This window comes from Salvelinus fontinalis, chromosome 15, assembly GCF_029448725.1.
Source record: "Salvelinus fontinalis isolate EN_2023a chromosome 15, ASM2944872v1, whole genome shotgun sequence".
NCBI classification, from domain to species: domain Eukaryota; kingdom Metazoa; phylum Chordata; class Actinopteri; order Salmoniformes; family Salmonidae; genus Salvelinus; species Salvelinus fontinalis.
Window position 1 is genome coordinate 17,362,989 of NC_074679.1, and position 24,898 is coordinate 17,387,886.

A 24,898-nucleotide genomic window follows, 5' to 3' on the forward strand; every position below is an offset into this window, starting at 1 on the left:
CACACAAATGTACATTGTTACATTTTGAATGCTTAGCAGGACAGGAAAGTGGTCCAAATGGTCACACATATATCGAGAGAACATCCGATAGTGCCAATAGTGTGCAAAGCTGTCATCAAGGCAAAGGGTGGCCAATTTGAAGAATATAAAATCTATTTTGATTTCATTCACACTTTCTTGGTTACTACATGATTCCATATGTGTTATTTAATAGTTTTGATGTATTCACTATTATTGGAACCCTGGAATGAGTAGGTGTGTCCAAACTTTTGACTGGTACTGTATATATACAGTGCATTCGGAAAGTATTCAAAACCCTTACATAAGTATTCAGACCCTTTACTTACTACTTTATTGAACAGCTTTGGCAGCGATTGCAGCCTCGCGTCTCCTTGGGCATGACACTACAAACTTGACACACCTGTATTTGAGGAGTTTCTCCCATTCTTCTCTGCAGATCCTCTCAAGCTCTGTCAGGTTGGATGGGGAGCGTTGCTGCACAGCTATTTTGAGGTCTGTCCAGAGATGTTCGATTGGGTTCAAGTCCGGGCTCTGGCTGTGCCACTCAAGGACATTCAGAGAATTGTCCCGAAGCCGCTCCTGCGTTGTCTTGGCTGTGTGCTTAGGGTCGTTGTCCTGTTGGAAGGTGAACATTCACCCCAGTCTGAGGTCCTGAGCGCTCTGGAGCAGGTTTTCATCAAGGATCTCTTTGTACATTGCTCCGTTCATCTTTCCATCAATCTTGATTAGTCTCCCAGTCCCTGCCGCTGAAAACATCCCCACAGCATGATGCTGCCTCCTCCATGCTTCACCTTAGGGATGGTGCCAGGTTTCCTGCAGATGTGACGCTTGGCATTCAGGCCAAAGATTTCAATCTTGGTTTCATCAAACCAGAGAATCTTGTTTGTCATGATCTGAGAGTCCTTGGGGTATTTGTATTTGTATTTATTATGGATCCACATGCCAAAGCAGCAGCTACTCTTCCTGGGGTCCAACAAAATTAAGGCAGTTTATGCTATTTTAAAACATTACAATACATTCACAGATTTCACAACACACTGTGTGCCCTCAGAACCTTAGTCCACCACTACCACATATCTACAGTACTAAATCCATGTGTATGTATAGTGTGTATGTTATCGTGTGTGTGTGTGTGTGTGTGTGTGTGTGTGTGTGTGTGTGTGTGTGTGTGAGAGAGAGAGAGAGAGAGAGTTTCTGAAACTTGTGTCTAATCCACTGAGCAGGGGTAGGGGGGTCCCTCAGACCAACATGACATTTACACAAGCTGCCCGCTTGTTTTGTGGAAAGGGGATGTTGTGGAGCCGGGGCGATGCACACTTCTCGGGTTCCCATCCTTTAGAGGCGTTTGTCTGGCAGTAGTGTGTGTGTGTTTGGAAGTGCTGTATGGGAGAAATGTGCTGCCTTTCTGTCTCCATGAGCTATGGTAGGCCTGAGGGCTTGTCTAGTCACTATGTTCCCGCGTAGATGGGAGGTAGAGGGATATATGTGTGTCCGTCTGTGTCTGTGTCTGTGTGTGTATGGCTAGCTGGCTGGCAGTCAGATGTTTCCACAGAGAGATGGGCTATGCATACAAAATGACACTGCCAGGCTTGCAAAAATAGAGTCCTTCTAAACCTTTTTACTTTCCGGCACGGAATAAATCTCTGCTCCCCTAGACTGTCAGCGACGCAGGTTGACATTCATTTTAATGAATCTTGCCCTGGAGGCAGAACAGAGCAATTTCCGCCAGTTTGCTTTTGCTATTAATTTAAGGTTAGGGTTAGCAGTGTGGTTAAGGTTAGGGTTAGGTTTACAATTAGATTTTATAACGTAGTGTCTGTGCCAGCTAGTGACCACTCTGCAGAATTGCATCCAGGGTAAGATTCATGACAATAAAGGCCAACCTCTCGACGGGACAGTCAACTACTGCCAGCTCAAGTGAACACACCGAAACACTGGATGTTCCAGGACCACGGTAAGTACCACCAGATGTTGGGAGAGGTGTGTGTGTGAGTGTGCGTGTTGGGGAGTTCTTTCTGTCAAAATACACAAATACAACCACTTGGTATATTAAAAAAAGTATCCCCTGGCTTGATCCTGTTTCAAATGTGGAAATCAGCCATGCTTAACTGATAACAGCTCAGAACCAGTGTGCTCAGAGAGGTCTGCGTTTGGGCTGAGCTGAATTAGAGCGTTTCATGTATACAGATGTAGGATCTAAATTTGAGTTTGTGTGTGTGTTCCCAGTGGGACAGAAGTTTACATACACTCAATTAGTATTTGGTAGCATTGCCTTTAAATTGTTTAACTTGGGTCAAACGTTTCGTGTAGCCTTCCACAAGCTTCCCACAATAAATTGGGTGAATTTTGGCCCATTCCTCCTGATAGAGTTGGTGTAACTTGAGTCAGGTTTGTAGGCCTCCTTGCTCGCACATGCTTGTTCAGTTCTGCCCACACATTTTCTATAGGATTGAGGTCAGGGCTTTGTGATGGCCACTCCAATACCTTGACATTGTTGTCCTTAAGCCTTTTTGCCACAACTTTGGAAGTATGCTTGGGGTCATTGTCCATTTGGAAGACCCATTTGCGACCAAGCTTAAACATCCTGATTGATGTCTTGAGATGTTGCTTCAATATATCCACATCATTTTCTTGCCTCATGATGCCATCTATTTTGGCAAACTCCAAGCGGGCTGTCAAACTTTGGCACAGACACGCACGCACGCACGCACGCACGCACGCACGCACGCACGCACGCACGCACGCACGCACATAATCACAGCCCTATAGCACATACTGTACAGTAAATAAACACACACACATACACACTTTGCATATATATGATACACACCCTCTCTCTCTTTCTTACACACACATGCACAGACACACCGGTCGGCCCCTCATCATATTCATGCCTTCAGGTTGAATTCCCTTTAGGAAATGTAAAACTTGTAGTGTATTTGAGGTTTAAAAAGACTTGACATTTCAGACTTGATTTTCCCTGGAATTATAATCCACATAATATATCACATTTCCTTTGCTGCAGGATTATTTTCATGCTGTAGCAAACTGTCTCAAAGTAAGATCCTACATTAGTATGTGTTGTTCTTTGCACAAAGGCTACAATCAGTATGAAAGACAACTGAGTCACAGCCAGTTGACTAGGTAGCCCTTTGCCGTGGGCTGCACTTCCCTTTACTGTGGTCAAGGGTCTCCGCTGCTGATAAGGGCAACCCAAAACAGATGTTGTATCTCTGATGACCGGGAGGGGGATATTGACTTGACCTGGATACGACCTGCCATGCAGAGGGGTACCAGAGAGAGCGAGAGAGGTCCAATTTTCCAGATAGCTCTCTCTGTCTCTCTCGCGCTCTCAGTCTTCACCACTGTGCTGCTGCACCTGTTTTGCCACTCTGGTACAGGAGGCCGAGTCCTGCGGTATATCCGCTCCTAGCAGGCAGAGGATCAGTCCTACTGTGCAGCACCTGGAGGAACTCTGCCGGATCTGAACTGAGACCTTGTCCCTGGAGTGGGGGGGGGGGGGGGGGGGCTTCTTAATTGGGCCTGTCTAGCTAATGGGCCACAGGTGGATTGTTCTGTGGGAATGGTTGTGAGGTATGTTGCTGCCTGAGATTGTTCGCTGCTACCACACTCTGATCATTACACGCTAATTTGGCTTTACAGGGGTTGTATTCCTGTGTCAATCTCCCTTATGCAGAATAGGCTATGTCAAGATTATACTTATTTAACCATGGAATATGGATATGTGACTAAACTGACAGGTAGGAAAGCAAGATACTATACTGGATGAATGGAATACTACCCTGCTACTGATAGTATATTATGTATTGTTATGTATTCTCATTGCTGGGTAAATATGCTCATGTATAATTTGAGATATTTTGCTATCTAGGGACATCCAGTGGAGCATTCAGGAACTGGTCTTTAGTGCAGATACACAACCCCAGCCTTGGGCACCACCGGTCATTCTTTAAAAGTGCATCCTTTCTTCCTCCTTTTTTGAAGTAATTTCTGCTATGTGTCAACAGATCTCTACAAGTGCATATAGGGGCAGAGGTAACACAGGGTCGATTTGGAATTGGGCATATGCATAGCCTTCTTCCTCAGTTTCAAATGTTTTTTTATTCCGTTTTTTTCTTAGGAATGCAATCCTGGTAGTTGATGCAGGGTCTTTACCAGATAAAGTCAAATTAGGATGTGTCAGTTATCCCGTGAGAGGTTTTGTCCCGGTGATATCGTCGGTACATCACGGGTGCACGCTAGGTGCGCGGGTCCAGTGGCGATTTTAGCATGTAAATCTTAGTGGAGCAAACAACAAACAAACAAAAAAATGATGTATGCCAGCGAAGGCACTACACAATACAACACTAAACAATACATTCATTTCACTATAACGGTGACAAACGGTGCCCACAAACTGTTAGGGCCTACATAAAGCTCTCCCAACAGCAGAGTCCCAACAACAGTCCCAAAACCTTACCACTGCTACACTTGGCTATCAGCCAAGCCTTGTCTGGCAGCGAAACAGTTCATTCAGCCTCATTTACTGCCTTTTAAAAAACATAGCTGATATGGCTGACATGCTTAAACAAATGTAGTTTCTACTGACAATTGAGATGTACAAACTATGGCATAAGGGAACGACGAGCGGTTAAGAGGCAATCCGTAATTTCGATTAAGACATTAATGATCAAGCTAGGACGGACGTTGTCAATATAACTATTTGTTCAGCACTTTTGAAATGTACAGTGACAGAATTCAGAACATGGGCCGTTCTTATAGTATTCTCCGTGTACACCAAGTCAGAACTGTAGGATAAATAACGGGGGCATATAAGCAGACAATGAAAGCTCTCGTTTCTCTAAAACAGGCTATAGACTTCATGTGCACCACCAAGTCAGAACAGTAGGCAAAATTAAGAGGGGAAAAAGGACCAAATTATTAGCTTGAGGCACATGGGCTACTAACAGCTTACTACACAACATGCACTTAGTATTACTTTCGTAGATACAGTATACATATCTCCCTGGCGTATTGCATCATTTATGCAGCAGCAAAAGTGGCGACCTGTCATTCAGTCCATTGAGCCCCACATTTTTAGCAAAATAAATAAATAAATATATTGCCTGTTTTGCATGCTATTTTGGCATTAATACATGTCACATATCAGTTTTTAAACAATGTACAAAAATATACATATCATTGAGTTAATAAAGCCGCATACAAACATGGTCTTTTTTGTTTTCTTGAGTAAGGCAGCTCCAAAATGCAGGTGTTTCAGCCTAGCTCAGTGCTTTCTGTGATTGCGGGGCAAGCCAGCAGAAAATACGGAGTGTTGCACCGTGATTGGCTCAGTATTACTTTCTTAGCTACAGTATACATATTTCCCTGGCATATTACATAATTTATGCCAGCAGCATACAAGACATTTTTGGACTCCTTGTTGTCTCCTTGTTGTGCTGTACTCACTTCCTTCCAAACCACTCATTGTTGAATTAGCGATTTACAACTTGTTGTGTAATGTTTATGTTCATACGTTTTGTCTATAATTTCTCTTCATTATTTCTCTTCATATGACAAGGAATGAAAAAGGATTCGCCAGTAGAATGTTGACTTCATTCATGATGATGACTGCTAGCTAAGATTTTGAAAGTATGATGTTGTCATGATCAGTCCAATCAAAGCTACTGTACAGTCGTGGTCAAATGTTTTGAGAATGACACAAATATTAATTTCCACAAAGTTTGCTGCTTCAGTGGCTTTAGATATTTTTGTCAGATGTTACTATGGAATACTGAAGTATAATTACAAGCATTTCATTAGTGTCAAAGGCTTTTATTGACAATTACATGAAGTTGATGCAAAGAGTCAATATTTGTAGTGTTGACCCTTCTTTTTCAAGACCTCTGCAATCCGCCCTGGCATGCTGTCAATTAACTTCTGGGCCACATCCTGACTGATGGCAGCCCATTCTTGTATAATCAATGCTTGGAGTTTGTCAGAATTGGTGGGTTTTTGTTTGTCCACCCACCTCTTGAGGATTGACCACAAGTTCTCAATGGGATTAAGGTCTGGGGAGTTTCCTGGCCATGGACCCAAAATATCGATGTTTTGTTCCCCGAGCCACTTAGTTATCACTTTTTCCTTATGGCAAGGTGCTCCATCATGCTGGAAAAGGCATTGTTCGTCACCAAACTGTTCCTGGAGGGTTGGGAGAAATTGCTCTCGGAGGATGTGTTGGTACCATTCTTTATTCATGGCTATGTTCTTAGGCAAAATTGTGAGTGAACCCACTCCCTTGGCTGAGAAGCAACCCCACACATGAATGGTCTCAGGATGCTTTACTGTTGGCATGACACAGGACTGATGGTAGCGATCAAATTGTCTTCTCCGGACAAGCTTTTTTCCGGATGCCCCAAACAATCGGAAAGGGGATTCATCAGAGAAAATGAGGAATAGCTATCATACAGTAGGCATATATTAATAATTATATAGTGAATATAAGTAGACATGCAATCATAATTGACTGTAGTGCATACAAATTACCCACAAACTACTGATGGCTGAAAACACAATCATTGCTGGATGAACGAGTGACGTAGTGTCAGACGTCATGATACGTCATCAGAAGAGTCCACTTAATTTGAGGGCTGAGGGGATAGGGTGTGTCTTTTAAGATTTAAAACACAGCTAATGATATATATATTTTTTTACATTGTTTGCAAACTGATATGTGACATGTATTAATGCCAAAATAACATGCAAAACAGGCAAGCCCCTCCCACAATTTTTTATTCTTGTTATTTGTTTGTTTATTATTATTTTTTTTAAATATATATATATATATATATATATATTTATTTTTGGGGGGGGGGTGTTAGAATAGCATTTATGTATTTTGTATATAGTTCTTTCCTTCAAAATGTATCACTGTACCAATTTGGCCACTTGGGTACATTTGTGTGGGACACCTGGGTGACTTCATGCTCAATATCATGTAGCTCGCTCATTTTTTAAGTTATCTGTCTAAAACTTTGCTCAGCTATTGTTACCATCTTATGTTCTTCATTCAATTCATCCACAGCATCCTATCTGTATGTTCTTGGCCAATTGAAAGATGATGCAGCAACAATAAAAAATAGAAAACGTATGTTTATTTCCTTGTATTTTCTTCTACCAGATCTATTGTGTTATATTCTCCTATATTCAATTCACATTTCCACAAAATTCAGAGTGTTTCCTTTCAAATGATACCAAGAATATGCATATACTTGATTCTGGGCCTGAGCTACAGGCAGTTAGATTAGGGTATGTCTTTAGGTGGAAATTGAAAAGAATGGGGGGTACCCAAAAGAAGTTAAAGGACCTCAATGATGTCACCATTGCCCATGATTCTAAGCAATGTTGTGCTGCTATTTTTATTGACTTGGACAAAGATTTTGATACAGTAGACCATTCCATTCTTGTGGGCCAACTAAGGAGTATTGGTGTCTCTGAGGGGTCTTTGGCCTGGTTTTCTAACTACCTCTCTCAAAGAGTGCAGTGTATAAAGTCAGAACATCTGCTGTCTCAGCCACTGTCTGTCACCAAGGGAGTACCCCAAGGCTCAATCCTAGGCCCCACACGCTCTTCTCAATTTACATCAACAACATAGCTCAGGCAGTAGGAAGCTCTATCATCCATTTATGTGTAGATGATACAGTCTTATACTCAGCTGGCCCCTCCTCGAATTTGTGTTACATGCTCTACATCAAAGCTTTCTTAGTGTCCAACAAGCTTTCTCTACCCTTAACCTTGTTCTGAACACCTCAAAAACAAAGGTCATGTGGTTTGGTAAGAAGAATTTCCCTCTCCCCACAGGTGTGATTACTAGCTCTGAGGGTTTAGAGCTTGAGGTAGTCACCTCATACAAGTACTTGGGAGTATGGCTAGATGGTGCACTGTCCTTCTCTCAGCACATATCAAAGCTGCAGGCTAAGGTTAAATCTAGACTTGGTTTCCTCTATTGTAATCGCTCCCCTTTCACCCCAGCTGCAAAACTAACCCTGACTCAGATGACCATCCTTCCCATGCTAGATTACGGAGACATAATTTATAGATCGGCAGGTAAGGTTGCTCTCGAGCGGCTAGATGTTCTTTACCATTCGGCCATCAGATTTGATACCAATGCTCCTTATAGGACACATCACCGCTCTCTATACTCCTCTGTAAACTGGTCATTTCTGTATACCCGTCGCAAGACCCACTGGTTGATGCGTATTTATGAAACCCTCTTAGACCTCACTCCCCACTATCTGCGATATCTACTGCAGCCCTCATCTTCCACATACAACACCCGTTCTGCCAGTCACATTCTGTTAAAGGTCCCCAAAGCACACACATCCCTGAGTTGCTCCTCATTTCAGTTCGCTGCAGCAAGCGACTGGAACGAACTGCAACAAACACTCAAACTGGACAGTTTTATTTCAATCTCTTCATTCAAAGACTCAATCATGGACTCTCTTACTGAAAGTTGTGGCTGCTTTGTGTGATGTATCAATGTCTCTACCTTCTTGTCTTTTGTGCTGTTGTCTGTTCCCAATAATGTTTGTACCATGTTTTGTGCTGCTACCATGTTGTGTTGCTACAATGTTGTAATGTTGTGTTGCTGCCTTGCTATGTTGTTGTCTTAGGTCTCTCTTTATGTAGTGTTGTGGTGTCTCTCTTGTCCTGATGTGCGTTTTGTCCTATATTTATTTACTTTTTATTTTTAATCCCAACCCCCGTCCCCGCAGGAGGCCTTTTGCCTTTAGGTAGACCATCATTGTAAATACGAATTTGTTCTTAACTGACTTTCCTAGTTAAATAAATAAATAAAACATTAAACATTGGATTATTAAAGTGATAGCCTAAAGAAGATTGAAGAATGTAGATAATTTGAATACACATGGATCTTAACAAACAAATGAATAAGACTGTTCTATTGTCTTTGATTTAGTTCCAATTGCAACTCAGAAAAATTACATTTGATGACATACTGAATGTATGAAGGACAAATTAAATGTTCAAATATGTTGGAATGACGAGTTGCACACATCATGCATGCTCTGCACCTTATTTGGCTAGTAGGCAAATAGGCCTACATTAGGGTATAATGACTTCGACTGATTGCCTCGAGAAGGGCATCTTGGTGCTGTGGTTCTCCACGGAGGGAATAGCCCATACGGAGACTACCTAAGACCATTGCAGTCGGTAATTTGGTGAGGATTAGGCTACTATAAGCTTTAGATAGCGGTCTAGACTATCTTACCTAGCAATCAACATTTTCTTTTTTTTTAGCTGACATGGGATAATTGAGTGAATGTCAGTGACTAACATAACATGTGGAAAATTGCATTACCAAATTTAAAAATTGCACCATATTTTCTACTTTTCTAACTCAACAGTAAACTAAGTTGACACCTCGACTGAGTCAGGGTCCCCTAGCAGCAGCGGGGCCCTAAGCGCAGTGAAGAGGAAGAGGTGGCTCTGGATGCACCTTGATGATTCAGGCCTAGTGCATTGTCATGTCTAATCAAATTGCATGAGAATATAGGCAGGAAATGCTTTTTGTTCTAATACAAACAACTGGAATCGAATACATAACTGACATTCATTATAGAAGGTTTCCTTTTGGCTCTGAACACAAGTTGAATATGTCCCTTTCGGAAATTAAGACATTGCTATAATACAATAAATACGTTTGCTTGTTAAATGAGGTTGAACGAATAACATCATGACGGCACTTTAAATGGCAACTAGAAAAAGACATGCAAAAAAACACATTTCCAATTCACACGTGCGTATTAATACACACTTATGTGAAATAGGACAAATATAAGCACCCACCATATTATACTGAACAAAAATATAAACGCAACATGTAAAGTGTTGGTCCCATGTTTTATGAGCTGAAATATTATTACTAGCAAAGTTTTTCAAAAATAGCTAGCAATGCTAATGTTAGCTAGCTAAAATACAGTGGTCCCCTCATATTTAGTTGGCTAAAGTTGTACTGAATCTAAAGTCAATCTGGTGACATCACAATCATGACAAAAGGTTTCCTACTTATTTCCCTTTTGAAATGTTATTGTGGCCAGTTTTATTGCTTCTTTAATCAGGACAAACAGTTTTCAGCTGTGCTAACATAATTGCAAAAGGGTTTTCTAATGATCAATTAGCCTTTGAAAATGATAAACTTTGATTAGCTAACACAACGTGCCATTGGAACACAGGAGTGATGGTTGCTGATAATGGGCCTCTGTACACCTATGTAGATTTTTCATTAAAAATCTGTTGTTTCCAGCTACAATAGTCATTTACAACATTAACAATGTCTACACTGTATTTCTGATCAATTTGATGTTATATTAATGGACAAAAAATGTGCTTTTCTTTCAAAAACAAGGACATTTCTAAGTGACCCCAAACTTTGAATGTTAGTGTACATGTGGGTAGAGTTATTAGTGACTTATTCATAGATAAGAGTAGGAGCAGTGTAAAAGAGGGGGGGCAATGCAAGTAGTCTGAGAATGGGGGCGTGCTCGGTCCTCCTTTACCTGTAATCCACAATCATCTCCTTAGTCTTGATCACGTTGAGGGAGAGGTTGTTGTTCTGGCACCACACGGCCAGGTCTCTGACCTCCTCCCTATATGCTGTCTCGTCGTTGTTGGTGTCATCGGCAAACTTAATGATGGCGTTGGAGTCGTGCCTGGCCATGCAGTCATGAGTGAACAGGGAGTACAGGAGGGGACTGAGCTCGCACCTCTGAGGGGCTCCCGTGTTAAGGATCAGCATGGCATATGTGTTGTTACCTGCCCTTACCACTTGGGGGCGGCCCACCAGGAAGTCCAGGATCCAGTTGCAGAAGGAGATGTTTAGTCCCAGGGTCCTTAGATTAGTGATGAGCTTTGGGGTCACTAAGGTTTTGAATGCTGAGCTGTATTCAATGAATAGCAGTCTCACATAGGTGTCCTTTTGTCCAGGTGTGAAGGGGCATTGTCGAGTGCAATAAAGATGCATCATCTGTGGATCTGTTGGGGCGGTATGCAAATTGGAGTGGGTCTAGGGTTTCTGGCATAATGGTGTTCATGTGAGCCATGACCAGCCTTTCAAAGCCCTTCATGGCTACAGACGAGAGTGCTATGGGTTGGTAGTCATTTAGGCAGGTTACCTTAGTCCCTCTGTCCAAGAACACTATGGTGGTCTGCTTGAAACATGTTGGTATTACGGACTCAGACAGGGAGAGGTTGAAAATGTCAGTGACACTTGCCAGTTGGTCAGCGCATGCTCGGAGTACACGTCCTGGTAGTCCATCTGGCCCTGCGGCCTTGTGAATGTTGACCTGTTTAAAGGTCTTACTCACATTGGCTGCGGAGAGCGTGATCACACAATCATCTGTGAACAGCTGGTGCTCTCGTGCATGTTTCAGTGTTACTTGCTGTCACGCCCTGACCTTAGAAAGACTTTTTATGTCTCTATTTGGTTTGGTCAGGGTGTGATTTGGGGTGGGCATTCTATGTTCTTTATTTCTATGATTTGTGATTCTATGTTTTGGCCGGGTATGGTTCTCAATCAGGGACAGCTGTCTATCATTGTCTCTGATTGGGAATCATACTTAAGCAGCCTGTTTGGCCACTTTAGGTTGTGGGATGTTGTTTTTGTTAGCTCTATGTAGCCTTCAAGACATTACGTTCGTGGTTCTTTTGTTTGGTGTTTGGTTTTAATAAAGAAGCATGAACATGTACCACGCTGCACCTTGGTCTCATCCTTCCAACGAGCGTTACACTTTCCTTGAAACGAGCATCAAAGTAATTTAGCTTGTCTGGTAGGCTTGTGTCACTGGGCAGCTCTCCGCTGTGCTTCCTTTTGTAGTCTGTAATAGCGCCGGAGCCGGTGTAGTGTCATTGGATCTTAGTCCTGTATTGACACTTTACCTGTTTGATGGTTCGTCGGAGGGCATAGCAGGATTTCTTATAAGCTTCCGGGTTAGAGTACCGACTTTCACTCATTTTCTATTAAGGTATCTTTACTTTTACTTAAGTATAACAATTGAGTACTTTTTCCACCTCTGAGACAAACTATCAATTTAATCAATTTTAAATACCGTCTAACACAACGAAATGTTGGAAAAGTCAAGGGGTGTGAATACTTTCTGAAGGCACTGTACAGTATTTCATGAAATGTGTGAGAAAAGTTTGCCACCTATGAGTGTTTGCTAGGCTCTTCCTTATTTCTGCATTATTTTGTGACTATAGAGTGTGTATTGAAATTGACACAGCGTGCACTCATATGTATAAACAACAAGTAATTAAATAAATACAATTTTCAACAACCAGTGCATGCTTAAAATGACTTGATGTGGCAAAATACCCATGCTTGTTTGACTGATTTGTCACATTATACAGTGCTGTGAAAAAGTACACCCCCTGGAAAGTGGTCTTTTTAAAATGTATTTTAACATATTTTGATACATGGATATTTGAGCTAAATTCCAACCACATTCGTTGATAAAGCTGACCCAATTTAACAAATAACACAAAAAATGTAACTTTGAAAATGTTATGCAACTAAAATAAACAAAAATGCAATTTCCTTATGAAGTTAGTAGGCCCCTACCTTTACATCACATAAAATGGCTACAATTAGATGCATGTTCACCAAAGCAGGTGCAAATGATTAGAGAGTAACTTGGGAGGGTCCAGCCTTCCATAAAGATTAGAAACTTGGTCTGGTTTGGTCTTAACCATATGGGTTTGTGGTAACACATCATGCCAAGATCAAAAGACCTGTCCGAGGCCCTTGGAAGAAAGTTTATTAATGACCATGAGTCAGGGAGGGGGTTACAAATCCATTTCCAAGCAATTTGAAGTACATCATTCCACTGTCCAATGGGTCATCTACAAATGGAGAAAATTCCAGACCACTGGCAATCTACCTAGGACAGGCCATCCCACCAAATTCAGCCCAAGAGCTGACCAAACTATGTCATAGAATATGTCATAAGAACCCCAGGGTAACATCAAGGGATCTACATGCCTCTCTGCGAAAAAAACTGCGAAAAAGACACTGCGCAAGCACTTGGCCTACATGGGAGGTCAGGAAGGATGAAGCCTCTGCTCTCAAAAATATCAAGTCTCGACTTACATTTGCCAGATAACACCTGGGTAAAGATCGAAACTACGTGTTCTGGACAGATAAGTCAAAGGTGGAGTTGTTTAGCTGCAATGCAAGATGCCATCTTTGGCAAAAACAAAACACTGCCTTTGAACAAAAGGACCTCATACCAACTGTAGTGGCTTCCTTTCCTCTTTACCATAGCCACTGCCCAAGCCTGAAGCGGGGTTGTTTCGGACGCATACAGTCCACACTTAACGTTTCCAAACGGCCAAACATTCAATGAGATCCAGGGATATGGTGCAACAAAAAATGTTTATTCTTCTTATCTAACAAAAAGGTATTCTCCAATCAACTTAAAGCAGAGATTACTTGAAATGCAAATACATAATATAATATGACCTGTCTGTCTTTCTGTATGTATGTCTGTATGTCTATATGTCTATATGGTCAAAAAACTATACCGCTCCCGCATCTAGCAAGGACTCCCCCCCCCCGAAGGCCCAACTTCCTGCCTTTATACTAACACAATTAACACAGTACAATGAATGGGCAAGAGGGGGGGCCAAAAACTGAGTTACACTAATAACAAATGAATATATCTCAATCCGGTAAATAAATCATAAAGGTACGTACCTAATATTTCATCATATACATTAATATTTAATATATTTACACAAATGTACATGGAGCTCAGTATGTTCAGTCTTTTATACAAATATGCCCAAATCGGCTCTAACATACCGGCCCCTAATTGTTGACTGCACTGAATGCACAACAATTACTTAATATTCAAACGTAGAGCCAATACAAAAACATTCTATACCAGAGCACCATTACAGTTCATAGCTATATACAAATATACAAGGTGCCATATAGGAAAATAGTCCATAGATCTCAGTCTGAGTTGAAGTGTAAAGGTGTTCAACTTCCAAAAAATGTCAAGAGTTTGACGTCCAAAAAATGTATGACATCAAAGAATGTAAGAGTACGACATCAACGAATCAGAGGTGCACATGATTCAAAGATGGAGCACTGTGTGTGTGTGTGTGTGTGTCTCACTTCGTCGCCTCAAGGAGCAGACAGAGTTTATTGATAGGTCTCTGTAAGATATTGGTCTTAGTCTTAACCATGACGCTCCGGACAAGACCTTTGGCCCCTGGCAAAGCCTTCACCACACGCCCCATTAGCCAAGAGTTCCTTGGGGCGGTGTCATCGACGATGACCACAAGGTCACCAGGACTGAAGTTTCTCTTAGTTTTGTTCCACTTGTTCCGCTCCTGCATAAGTGGAAGATACTCCCTGATCCATCTCTTCCAGAAGAGGTCAGTGATATATTGTACTTGCTTCCATCTCCTTCGTGAGTATAGGTCACTTCTCTGGAATAGTCCTGGTGGCAGGACTGGCTTTGCTTTCAGATGAAGCAGATGGTTCGGAGTCAGGGGTTCTAGATCGTTAGGGTCATTTGTTACAGTAGTGATTGGTCTGTCGTTCATAATCGCCTCAACTTCACACAAGGCTGTCTGCAAAGCCTCATCATCCAGTACTTGCTCTTTAAGGACTGAATAGAGGATCTTTTTCACCAGTCGGATCAACCTCTCCCATACCCCCCCATGGTGGGCTCCAGAGGGAGGGTTGAATGACCATGTCACTCCTTCCTTCAGTAATTTATTTTGAATCTTGTTGTGATCCAGCTCTTTCAGAGCTTCTCCTAGCTCTCTGTGTGTTCCAACAAAGTTGGTGCCATTGTCTGTTCTGATACTTGTTACTGGGCCCCTTCGACAGATGAACCTGCGCAGGGCATTGATGCAGGAATCAGTATCCAGATAACTAGCAACTTCTAGATGGACAGCTCGACTCACAAGGCAAGTAAAGATCACACCATACCGCTTCACATGAACGCGGCCTCGCTTCACCTCTATGGGGCCAAAGTAATCTATGCCCACATGGGTGAAAGGCGGCAAATCAGGTGCTACCCGATCTTGTGGAAGGTCAGCCATCTTCTGTTCTCCAGCTCTAGCTTGCATCCGCCTGCAGAAGACACAGCTCTTAAGGATCTTTCTTGCTAAGGAGTTGGCACAGGGTATCCAATATCGCTGGCGATGTCTAGAAAGCATGTGACCTCTCCCAGAGTGGCCAACCTGCTCATGGATGTGGAGTAAGATCAGTCTGGAGATGTAGGAGTCTTTGGGCAGGATCATAGGATTCTTTAGTTCCGTAGGCATAGCAGCTTTGCTTAACCTTCCTCCTACTCTCAGAATGCCATTGTCAACTATTGGATCAAGCTTACAGATTGAGCCGCTTCTCTTGGCACATTGTTTTCCTTTTACAACTAGTGCAATTTCTTGTTTAAAGTGCTGTCGTTGCTCAAATCGAATGATGACCTTTTCTGCTTCATCTAGGTCATCTACAGACAGACTTTCTTTTCCAAACGTCAGTTTGAACTTGTCAATTTGTTCCTTCAGTGAGTCTGTCAGACTCTGATCTGATCCTGGATCAGTTTGGGTGAGAACTTTCCTTTTCTGGCTTAACTGTAGTAGAAGTCTCTTCAGTTTCAGCATCCAGGCAACTGCTTTCTTCAAGCTGTTCCATGTTGAATAGTACTCAATCAGTTTGCTGGTCGGACTCTTTTCTTCCACACATGTACTGTTTACGATGACGTCTTTTCTCACCTCTGGATCATCTGGAGGGATGGAGCCAAGCTCCTCGGGGACTTTCGGCCATTGTGTTTCTGTTTTCTCCAGGAATTCTGGTCCTTTGCGCCATCTCTTTGAGTTCAGGAAAGTTTCAACATGTAATCCTCTTGAGGCATCATCGGCTGGGTTGTGTTTGGAGTTCAAATACCTCCACTGTTTTGCTTTCGATAGGTCACGGATCATAGCAACCCTATTAGCCACAAAAGTATGGAATCTCTTGGTATCGTTGCGGATGTATTTTAGCACCGACTGGCTGTCTGTCCAGAAAGTTGACTCAAGTTCAATCTGGAGCTCCAACCTTAACATCCTGTCCACTCGCACTGCCAATGTTGCTGCAGCAAGTTCCAGTCTGGGGATCGTCATCTGCTTGAGTGGAGTCACCCTTGATTTCCCCAGTATGAATGCGATGTGGACCTTTTCCATAACGTTTGTGAACCTAAGGTAGCTTGCCGTGCCATAACCTTGTTCACTTGCATCACCGAAGTGATGCAGCTGTGCGGTCTTGATTTGACCAAAGTTCTCAGGCATCATACACCTGTCTATCTGGAATCTGGAGAGCTGGTCCAGCTCTGAGAGCCATCTCTTCCATGAAATAGAGTGTTCTTCAGGGATAACTTCGTCCCATCCACACTTTAGCTTGCAGAGCACTTGAAGAATTTGCTTTGCCTTTAATACGAATGGGGCGAGGAAACCTAATGGATCATAAATAGAGCTGACAGTTGAGAGAATACCTCTTCTTGTAAGGGGTCTGTTCTTGACAGTGACCTGGAAGGTAAACACATCCCTTTCAATGTTCCATCGGATTCCAAGTGCTCTTTCAACAGGCAGCTTTTCTCTGTCCAGGTCCAGTTCTTTTATCTGCTTGGCTTTGTGTTCATCAGGGATAGAAGCTAGTACAGTGCGGCTGTTGCTGACCCACTTGGTCAATTTGAACCCACCTTGAGAGCACACATCCCTGAGGTTTCTTGTGAGAGCTATGGCTTGTTCTTCTGTGGCCACTGACTTGAGGCAGTCATCAACATAGAAGTTGGACTTGACTGTTTGAATCACCTCTTCATCGTACCTCTCACAGTTGTCTTCTGCAGTCTTTCGCAGTGCAAAGTTTGCACAACTTGGAGAGGATATAGCACCGAAAAGATGTACTGTCATTCTGTACTCCTCCAATCTTTTGTTAGTATCACCATCCGGCCACCATAGGAATCGCAGGAAGTCTAAGTCATCTTCATGGACACGTACTTGATGGAACATTCCTTCGATGTCTGCCATCATGGCAATGTGCTCTTGCCGAAATCTTAGCAAGACTCCTATAAGCGTGTTTGCCAGGTCAGGGCCTTGAAGGAGTTCACTGTTAAGAGATGTACCTTTATAGGATGATGAACAGTCAAACACCACTCGTATCGTTCCTTTGCGCTTATGGTGAACGCCATGGTGTGGTATGTACCATACCTTGCCTTTCTCTCTGAGGAGCTGTTCTTGTGGTACCTTCTCGGCGTAACCTTTTGTTATCATCTCTTCCATGAAGCCTTTGTACTCTGCAGCGTAACCTTTGTCCTTCTTGAACTTCCTGATAATATTTAGAGCCCGCTGCTTTGCCATGTCACGGTTGTTTGGCAGGACTACATCTTTGTTGCGAAAGGGCAACGGTAAGTAGTAGTGATGGTCTTTGAGGGTTATGGAGCTTGATACAATCTCCATAAACCTACGATCCTCAGCTGACATCTCACTTTTCTCTTCATACTCTCTCTCAGGGAAGTCATGGTTGTACTGATTTACAAGAAGAACCCCCAGGTCGGCCATTGAGATACAATTGGCCATCACCGTAGGATGCCCAGATTCTTCTGCCATGGTACAACTGTTGAGAGGACCATTCATCACCCATCCAAAGAGGGTTTTCACTGCATACGGTCCGTTGCCTTGGCTATTTATGATTTGCCAGGGTTCCATTGCCTTTGGAGCATTTACGCCAATCAGAAGTTCGACGTCGGCATCAATCTCCTTCAACTGAACCTCTTTCAGGTATGGCCACCTTTTGAGATCTTTCTGAGTGGGAATGTTCTCTCTTGTCACTGGGATCTTATGTTGGGTGTAGACCTTTGGTAATGCAAGAAATGTGTCGCCTTCCACATTGCCAATCTCTAATCCAGATATCTCAAAGCTCTTGGTAGGACTCTCCTGCCCCATTGTGCGTAGCAGAATTTCAGTCGCACTGCCTTTAGCTTGCAACTGCCTCATGAGTCTCTCCGTACAAAATGTTGCTGAGCTACCAGAATCAAGAAACGCATAGGTTAACACAGACTTGCTTCCATTTGCCACCTTTACTTGAACTGGCACAATTGCAAGTGCACAATCTGTACCGGCCCCGGTATCTTCACCAGCTTCCAGTGAAACAAGAGCACTGCTGACAGTCTCCTCCCGCTTTACTGCTACACCACTCATATCTGCCTTTTGAGATCTAAATCTCTCTCTTCCCTCAATGTGCAGGATAGTGGGGTGCTTTCTTTGACAGCTCTGACAGGTCATCCTTCTTTTACATTCTCTGCTTAAGTGTCCTCTCATCAAACAGCCAAAACAAAGGCCTTTTGATCTCAGAAACTCAACCTTGAATTCATGTGGCTGTGCCTTCACCTGTTGGCAGTCGACCAATAAATGCGCACCAGCACAAAATATACATGAGATACTGGGAGCATCAGAAGGGTAGGTGCCTGGTCTCTTTACTTTGAATGTTTGTTCTTTTAAAGGTTTTTCAGAGTCACAATCTGCCACTACAGCTACTGTAGTGGCAAAGCTGCTTCCCCTACTCTTGGACTTGAACTGCTGTTTAAAGTCAGCTTCTGTTTTGGGTTTTAAAAACCTTTTGTTGTACAGGGGATCTTGAATATCTCCATACAACGGATCCTGCAGTATTTTGGCCTGTTTTTCCATGAACGTTACCAGGTCACTGAACTGGGCCCTCAGGTGACTTCTCTCTAAAATATCACATGCCATAGACCTCCATTTTTCCCTTAGTTTGTAGGGAAGTTTTGACATGATCAGCTTTATGTTGGAGGGAAGATTAAGCTCTTCCATGTTCTGTAGGTCTTGCATAGCGTTACAGCAACCTCTTAGATAGAGTGCATAACCACCCAGTCCCTTTCCATCATCGGGTTTGATGTTTGTCCAGTTCCAAGCCTTTTCCATGTAAGCAGTGGTGACTTTGATTTCATTGCCAAAGTGTTCCTTTAACAACCTCTTAGCTACTGCATAGCCTCTTCTGGCTTCCATATGCAGACAACTACGGACCAGATCCTTGGGCTGACCAGAGGTGTATTGTTCCAGGTAATAGAGCCTATCCTGGTGACTGCTTGTCTTATCTTCTATACCATGCTCAAATGCACGCATGAATGGCCTAAAGTTTAGAGGATCACCGTCAAACATAGGTATCTCCCTAACAGGGAGTGTGGCTTGTTTGTGCTGTAGTACAAGGAGGTCAGCAATTTCATTCTGCCTTTGCATGACAGTAGAGAGGTTATCATGGCTGGTATTATGGCTGATACCCGCAGTGTTGATTCTGTGTTGATTGCTAGACCTTGCTGTTGGCTGCTGAAGAGTGTGGTTTACGACTGTTTTCGGAATAGGGTTTGATGGCTTTGTGGTCGGTTGTTGTAAAACTCTTTGTAGTGGGGTCTTTGGAACTGCACCTAATGCAGCAAACTCAACAGGTGATGGTTCAGGTTCCACATAGACCTCTGGTTCCTGTTTCTCAAAATAAGAGTTCATTCCATCTTCTTGGCTTAGTAAATGGGCTGCCACAGAATGGGATTGAGAAGTTGACTCAGTACTCTCCAGGACCTTTAGTTTGGCATTATATGCTGCTATGTCCGTTTCCAGTGCCATTTTTTCCATCCTAACATTCAGTTGAGCTTTCTCCAGTTCCAATGCATGCTTGTCTTGTAATGATGCTTGGCGAGCTAGTAGAGCTGCTCGTTCTGCCTCGGCTTTAAGGCGTTCAGAGGACACTGAGGAAGCAGTCTTAGAATACTTAGTTTTACTTGATATTTTTGACACATTGGAAATACTGTCATGTGGTTCAATGAGCGTTTGTGGCTCAACTTCAGCCTTTTTCCATATTTCCACCTCCATCATTCACTTTTAGTTCACTCAATTTACAATGACACGGTTGTTGGTTTGATTGTTAAACGTAATGCCCCTTTAGACCTCCTTTAATCTTTAAAAACACAGTCATCCATTTCAGCATATTGACCCATTTTGAATTGCACATGTGCAAGTTTGGCATTTTAGATGCGTTTTAAACATTTCATCCCGTTGAGGTTTTGTCCCTTTAATGAAGTTAACACGCAGTATCTTTAGATCCTTAAGTTGCATTCGTTGCGTTGATGCATTGCATTTCCACGTTAGGCCAAATATTAGATATATGATTAGGCTACATTGTGCATAGGATCTGTGTTTCCCAAACTTAAACTTCTTAATTGTTTTCACAGCGCTGTATTTTGAATTCCATTCCCAAGTTTATCAAACATTCCAATTATAAGCACATTTGCGCTTCCATAATATGCATGATCAAACGATCGCATTGAACAGGGCAGCTCATTCATTCGCAGTGGTTACTCACGGCTGGCGAAATCTAGGAGTTCAAATCCTTCCAAGCGAGCTGTCCTTATGGTCCGAATGCAATTACAAATAGAACAAAATCCAGCGTGTGTCCGAACCGGAGATTTCCTTCCGGTAGTAATCCTTCACGGAGTTTTTTGACTTGATTGTAGTGGCTTCCTTTCCTCTTTACCATAGCCACTGCCCAAGCCTGAAGCGGGGTTGTTTCGGACGCATACAGTCCACACTTAACGTTTCCAAACGGCCAAACATTCAATGAGATCCAGGGATATGGTGCAACAAAAAATGTTTATTCTTCTTATCTAACAAAAAGGTATTCTCCAATCAACTTAAAGCAGAGATTACTTGAAATGCAAATACATAATATAATATGACCTGTCTGTCTTTCTGTATGTATGTCTATATGGTCAAAAAACTATACCGCTCCCGCATCTAGCAAGGACTCCCCCCCCCCCGAAGGCCCAACTTCCTGCCTTTATACTAACACAATTAACACAGTACAATGAATGGGCAAGAGGGGGGGCCAAAAACTGAGTTACACTAATAACAAATGAATATATCTCAATCCGGTAAATAAATCATAAAGGTACGTACCTAATATTTCATCATATACATTAATATTTAATATATTTACACAAATGTACATGGAGCTCAGTATGTTCAGTCTTTTATACAAATATGCCCAAATCGGCTCTAACACCAACTGTAAAGCATGGAGGCGGGGCATTAAGGTTGGGGGCTGCTTTGCTGCCTCAGGTCCTGGTCAACTTGCCATCATTGAGTCAACCATGAATTCAATATTGTGCCAGAGGATTCTTGAAAAAGTGAGAGCTGAACTGAACAACGATCTTGCAACAGGACAATGATCCAAAACACACAAGCAAAGCAACAACAGAATGGCTCAAAAAAAAGAAATGGAGGGTTATGAAATGGCCAAGTCAAAGCCCAGATCTCTATCCTGTCAATGCTGTGGGGAGACTTGAAGCGGGCCGTGCATGCAAGAAGACCTTGAGCATGACACAGTTGAAGCAGTACTGTAAAGAATGGGCAAAAATTTCTCTGAGTCGAAATGAGACCGATAGACAGTTACAAGAAACGGCTACATGGAGTTATTTCAGCCAAAGGGGGCATTACAAACTATTGTAGCTAGGGGTCTACTTGTTTTTTTCCGCACTATGGAATTGCATTTCTGTAGATTTGATGAATAAATGATTTCAAAGTATAATCTGATTTCAAAGTATAATAAAGTTTCTTCTTCTTTTTGCTGAGTTTAGTCATATAGTCAGTTTAGTCAGTTGCGCAGCCAGACTTATTAGCCACTCATTTTGCCCCATCTCTTACAACCATACAGTTTTTTGAAAGTTTACATACACATTAGCCAAAAACATTTACACTCAGTTTTTCACAATTCCTGACATTTAATCCTAGTAAAAATTCCCTGTCTTAGGTCAGTTAGGATCACCACTTCATTTTAAGAATGTGAAATGTCAGAATAATAGTAGAGAGAATTATTTATTTCAGCTTTCATTTCTTTCATCACAATCCCAGTGTGTCAGAAGTTTACATACACTCAATTAGTTTTTGGTAGCATTGCCTTTAAATTGTTTAACTTGGGTCAAACGTTTGGGGTAGCCTTCCACAAGCTTCCCACAATAAGTTGGGTGAATTTTGGTCCATTCCTCCTGACAGAGGTGGTGTAACTGAGTCAAGTTTGTAGGCCTTCTTGCTTGCACATGCTTGTTCAGTTCTGACCACAAATTTTCTATAGGATTGAGGTCAGGGCTTTGTGATGGCCACTCCAATACCTTGACTTTGTTGTCCTTTAGCCATTTTGCAACAACTTTGGAAGTATGCTTGGGGTCATTGTCCATTTGAAAAACCCATTTGCGACAAGGCTTTAACTTCCTGACTGATGTCTTGAGATGTTGCTTCAATTTTGCCACATAATTTTCCTGTCTTATGATGCTATCTATTTTGTGAAGTGCACCAGTCCCTCTTGCAGCAAAGCACCCCCACAACATGTTGCTGCCACCCCCGTGCTTCACGGTTGGGATGGTGTTCTTCGGCTTGCAAGCATTCCCCTTTTTCCTCCAAAGATAACGATGGTCGTTATGGTCAAACAGTTCTATTTTTGTGTCATCAGACCAGAGGACATTTCTCCCAAAACAGTATGATCTTTGTCCCCATGTGCAGTTGCAAACCGTAGTCTGGCGAGTGTAGAGAGTATAGAGATATTGTTATCCACGTCGGCACCAAAAATGTTAGGATGAAACAGTCAGAGGTCACCAAGTGCAACATAGCTTCAGCGTGTAAATCAGCTAGAAAGATGTGTCGGCATCGAGTAATTGTCTCTGGCCCTCTCCCAGTTAGGGGGAGTGATGAGCTCTACAGCAGAGTCTCAGCACTCAATCGCTGGTTGAAAACTGTTTTCCGCCCCTCCCAAAAGATAGAATTTGTAGATAATTGGCCCTCTTTCTGGGACTCACCCACAAACAGGACCAAGCCTGACCTGCTGAGGAGTGACGGACTCCATCCTAGCTGGAGGGGTGCTCTCATCTTATCTACCAACATAGATAGGGCTCTAACTCCTTTAGCCCCACAATGAAATAGGGTGCAGGCCAGGCAGCAGGCTGTTATCCAACCTGCCAGCTTAGTGGAGTCTGCCAATAGCACAGTCAGTGTAGTCAGCTCAGCCATACCCATACCCATTGAGACTGTGTCTGTGCCTCGACCTAGGTTGGGCAAAACTAAACATGGCGGTGTTCGCCTTAGCAATCTTATTAGGATAAAGACCTCCTCCATTCCTGCCATTATTGAAAGAGATCATGATACCTCACATCTCAAAATAGGTCATCCTACTTTTCCAACTTAATCGAGGAAAATAAGAACAATCCAAAATTTCTTTTTGATAATGTTGCAAAGCTAACTAAAAAGCAGCATTCCCCAAGAGAGGATGGCTTTCACTTCAGCAGTAATAAATTCATGAACTTCTTTGAGGAAAAGATCATGACCATTAGAAAGCAAATTACGGACTCCTCTTTGAATCTGCGTATTCCTCCAGGGCTTAGCTGTCCTGGATCTGCACAGCTCTGCCAAGGCCTGGGATCGGGAGAGACACTTAAGTGTTTTAGTACTATATCTCTTGACACAATGATGAAAATAATCATGGCCTCTAAACCTTCAAGCTGCATACTGGATCCTATTCCTACTAAACTGCTGAAAGAGCTGCTTCCTGTGCTTGGCCCTCCTATGTTGAACATAATAAACAGCTCTCTATCCACCGGATGTGTACCAAACTCACTAAAAGTGGCAGTGATAAAGCCTCTCTTGAAAAAGCCAAACCTTGACCCGGAAAATATAAAAAACTATCGGCCTATATCGAATCTTCCATTCCTCTCAAAAATTTTAGAAAAAGCTGTTGCGCAGCAACTCACTGCCTTTCTGAAGACAAACAATGTATACGAAATGCTTCAGTCTGGTTTTAGACCCCATCATAGCACTGAGACTGCACTTGTGAAGGTGGTAAATGACCTTTTAATGGCGTCAGACCGAGGCTCTGCATCTGTCCTCGTGCTACTAGACCTTAGTGCTGCCTTTGACACCATCGATCACCACATTCTTTTGGAGAGACTGGAAACCCAAATTGGTCTACACGGACCAGTTCTGGCCTGGTTTAGATCTTACCTGTCGGAAAGATATCAGTTTGTCTCTGTGAATGGTTTGTCCTCTGACAAATCAACTGTGCATTTCGGTGTTCCTCAAGGTTCCGTTTTAGGACCACTATTGTTTTCACTATATATTTTACCTCTTGGGGATGTTATTCGAAAACATAATGTTAACTTTCACTGCTATGCGGATGACACACAGCTGTACATTTCAATTAAACATGGTGAAGCCCCAAAATTGCCCTCGCTAGAAGCCTGTGTTTCAGACATAAGGAAGTGGATGGCTGAAAACGTTCTACTTTTAAACTCGGACAAAACAGAGATGCTTGTTCTAGGTCCCAAGAAACAAAGAGATCTTCTGTTAAATCTGACAATTCATCTTGATGGTTGTAAAGTCGTCTCAAATAAAACTGTGAAGGACCTCGGCGTTACTCTTGACCCTGATCTCTCTTTTGACGAACATATCAAGACTGTTTCAAGGACAGCTTTTTTCCATCTACGTAACATTGCAAAAATCAGAAATTGTCTGTCCAAAAATGATGCAGAAAAATTAATCCATGCATTTGTTACTTCTAGGTTAGACTACTGCAATGCTCTACTTTCCGGCTACCCGGATAAAGCACTAAATAAACTTCAGTTAGTGCTAAATACGGCTGCTAGAATCCTGACTAGAACCAAGAAATTTGATCATATTACTCCAGTGCTAGCTTCCCTACACTGGCTTCCTGTTAAGGCAAGGGCTGATTTCAAGGTTTTACTGTTAACCTATAAAG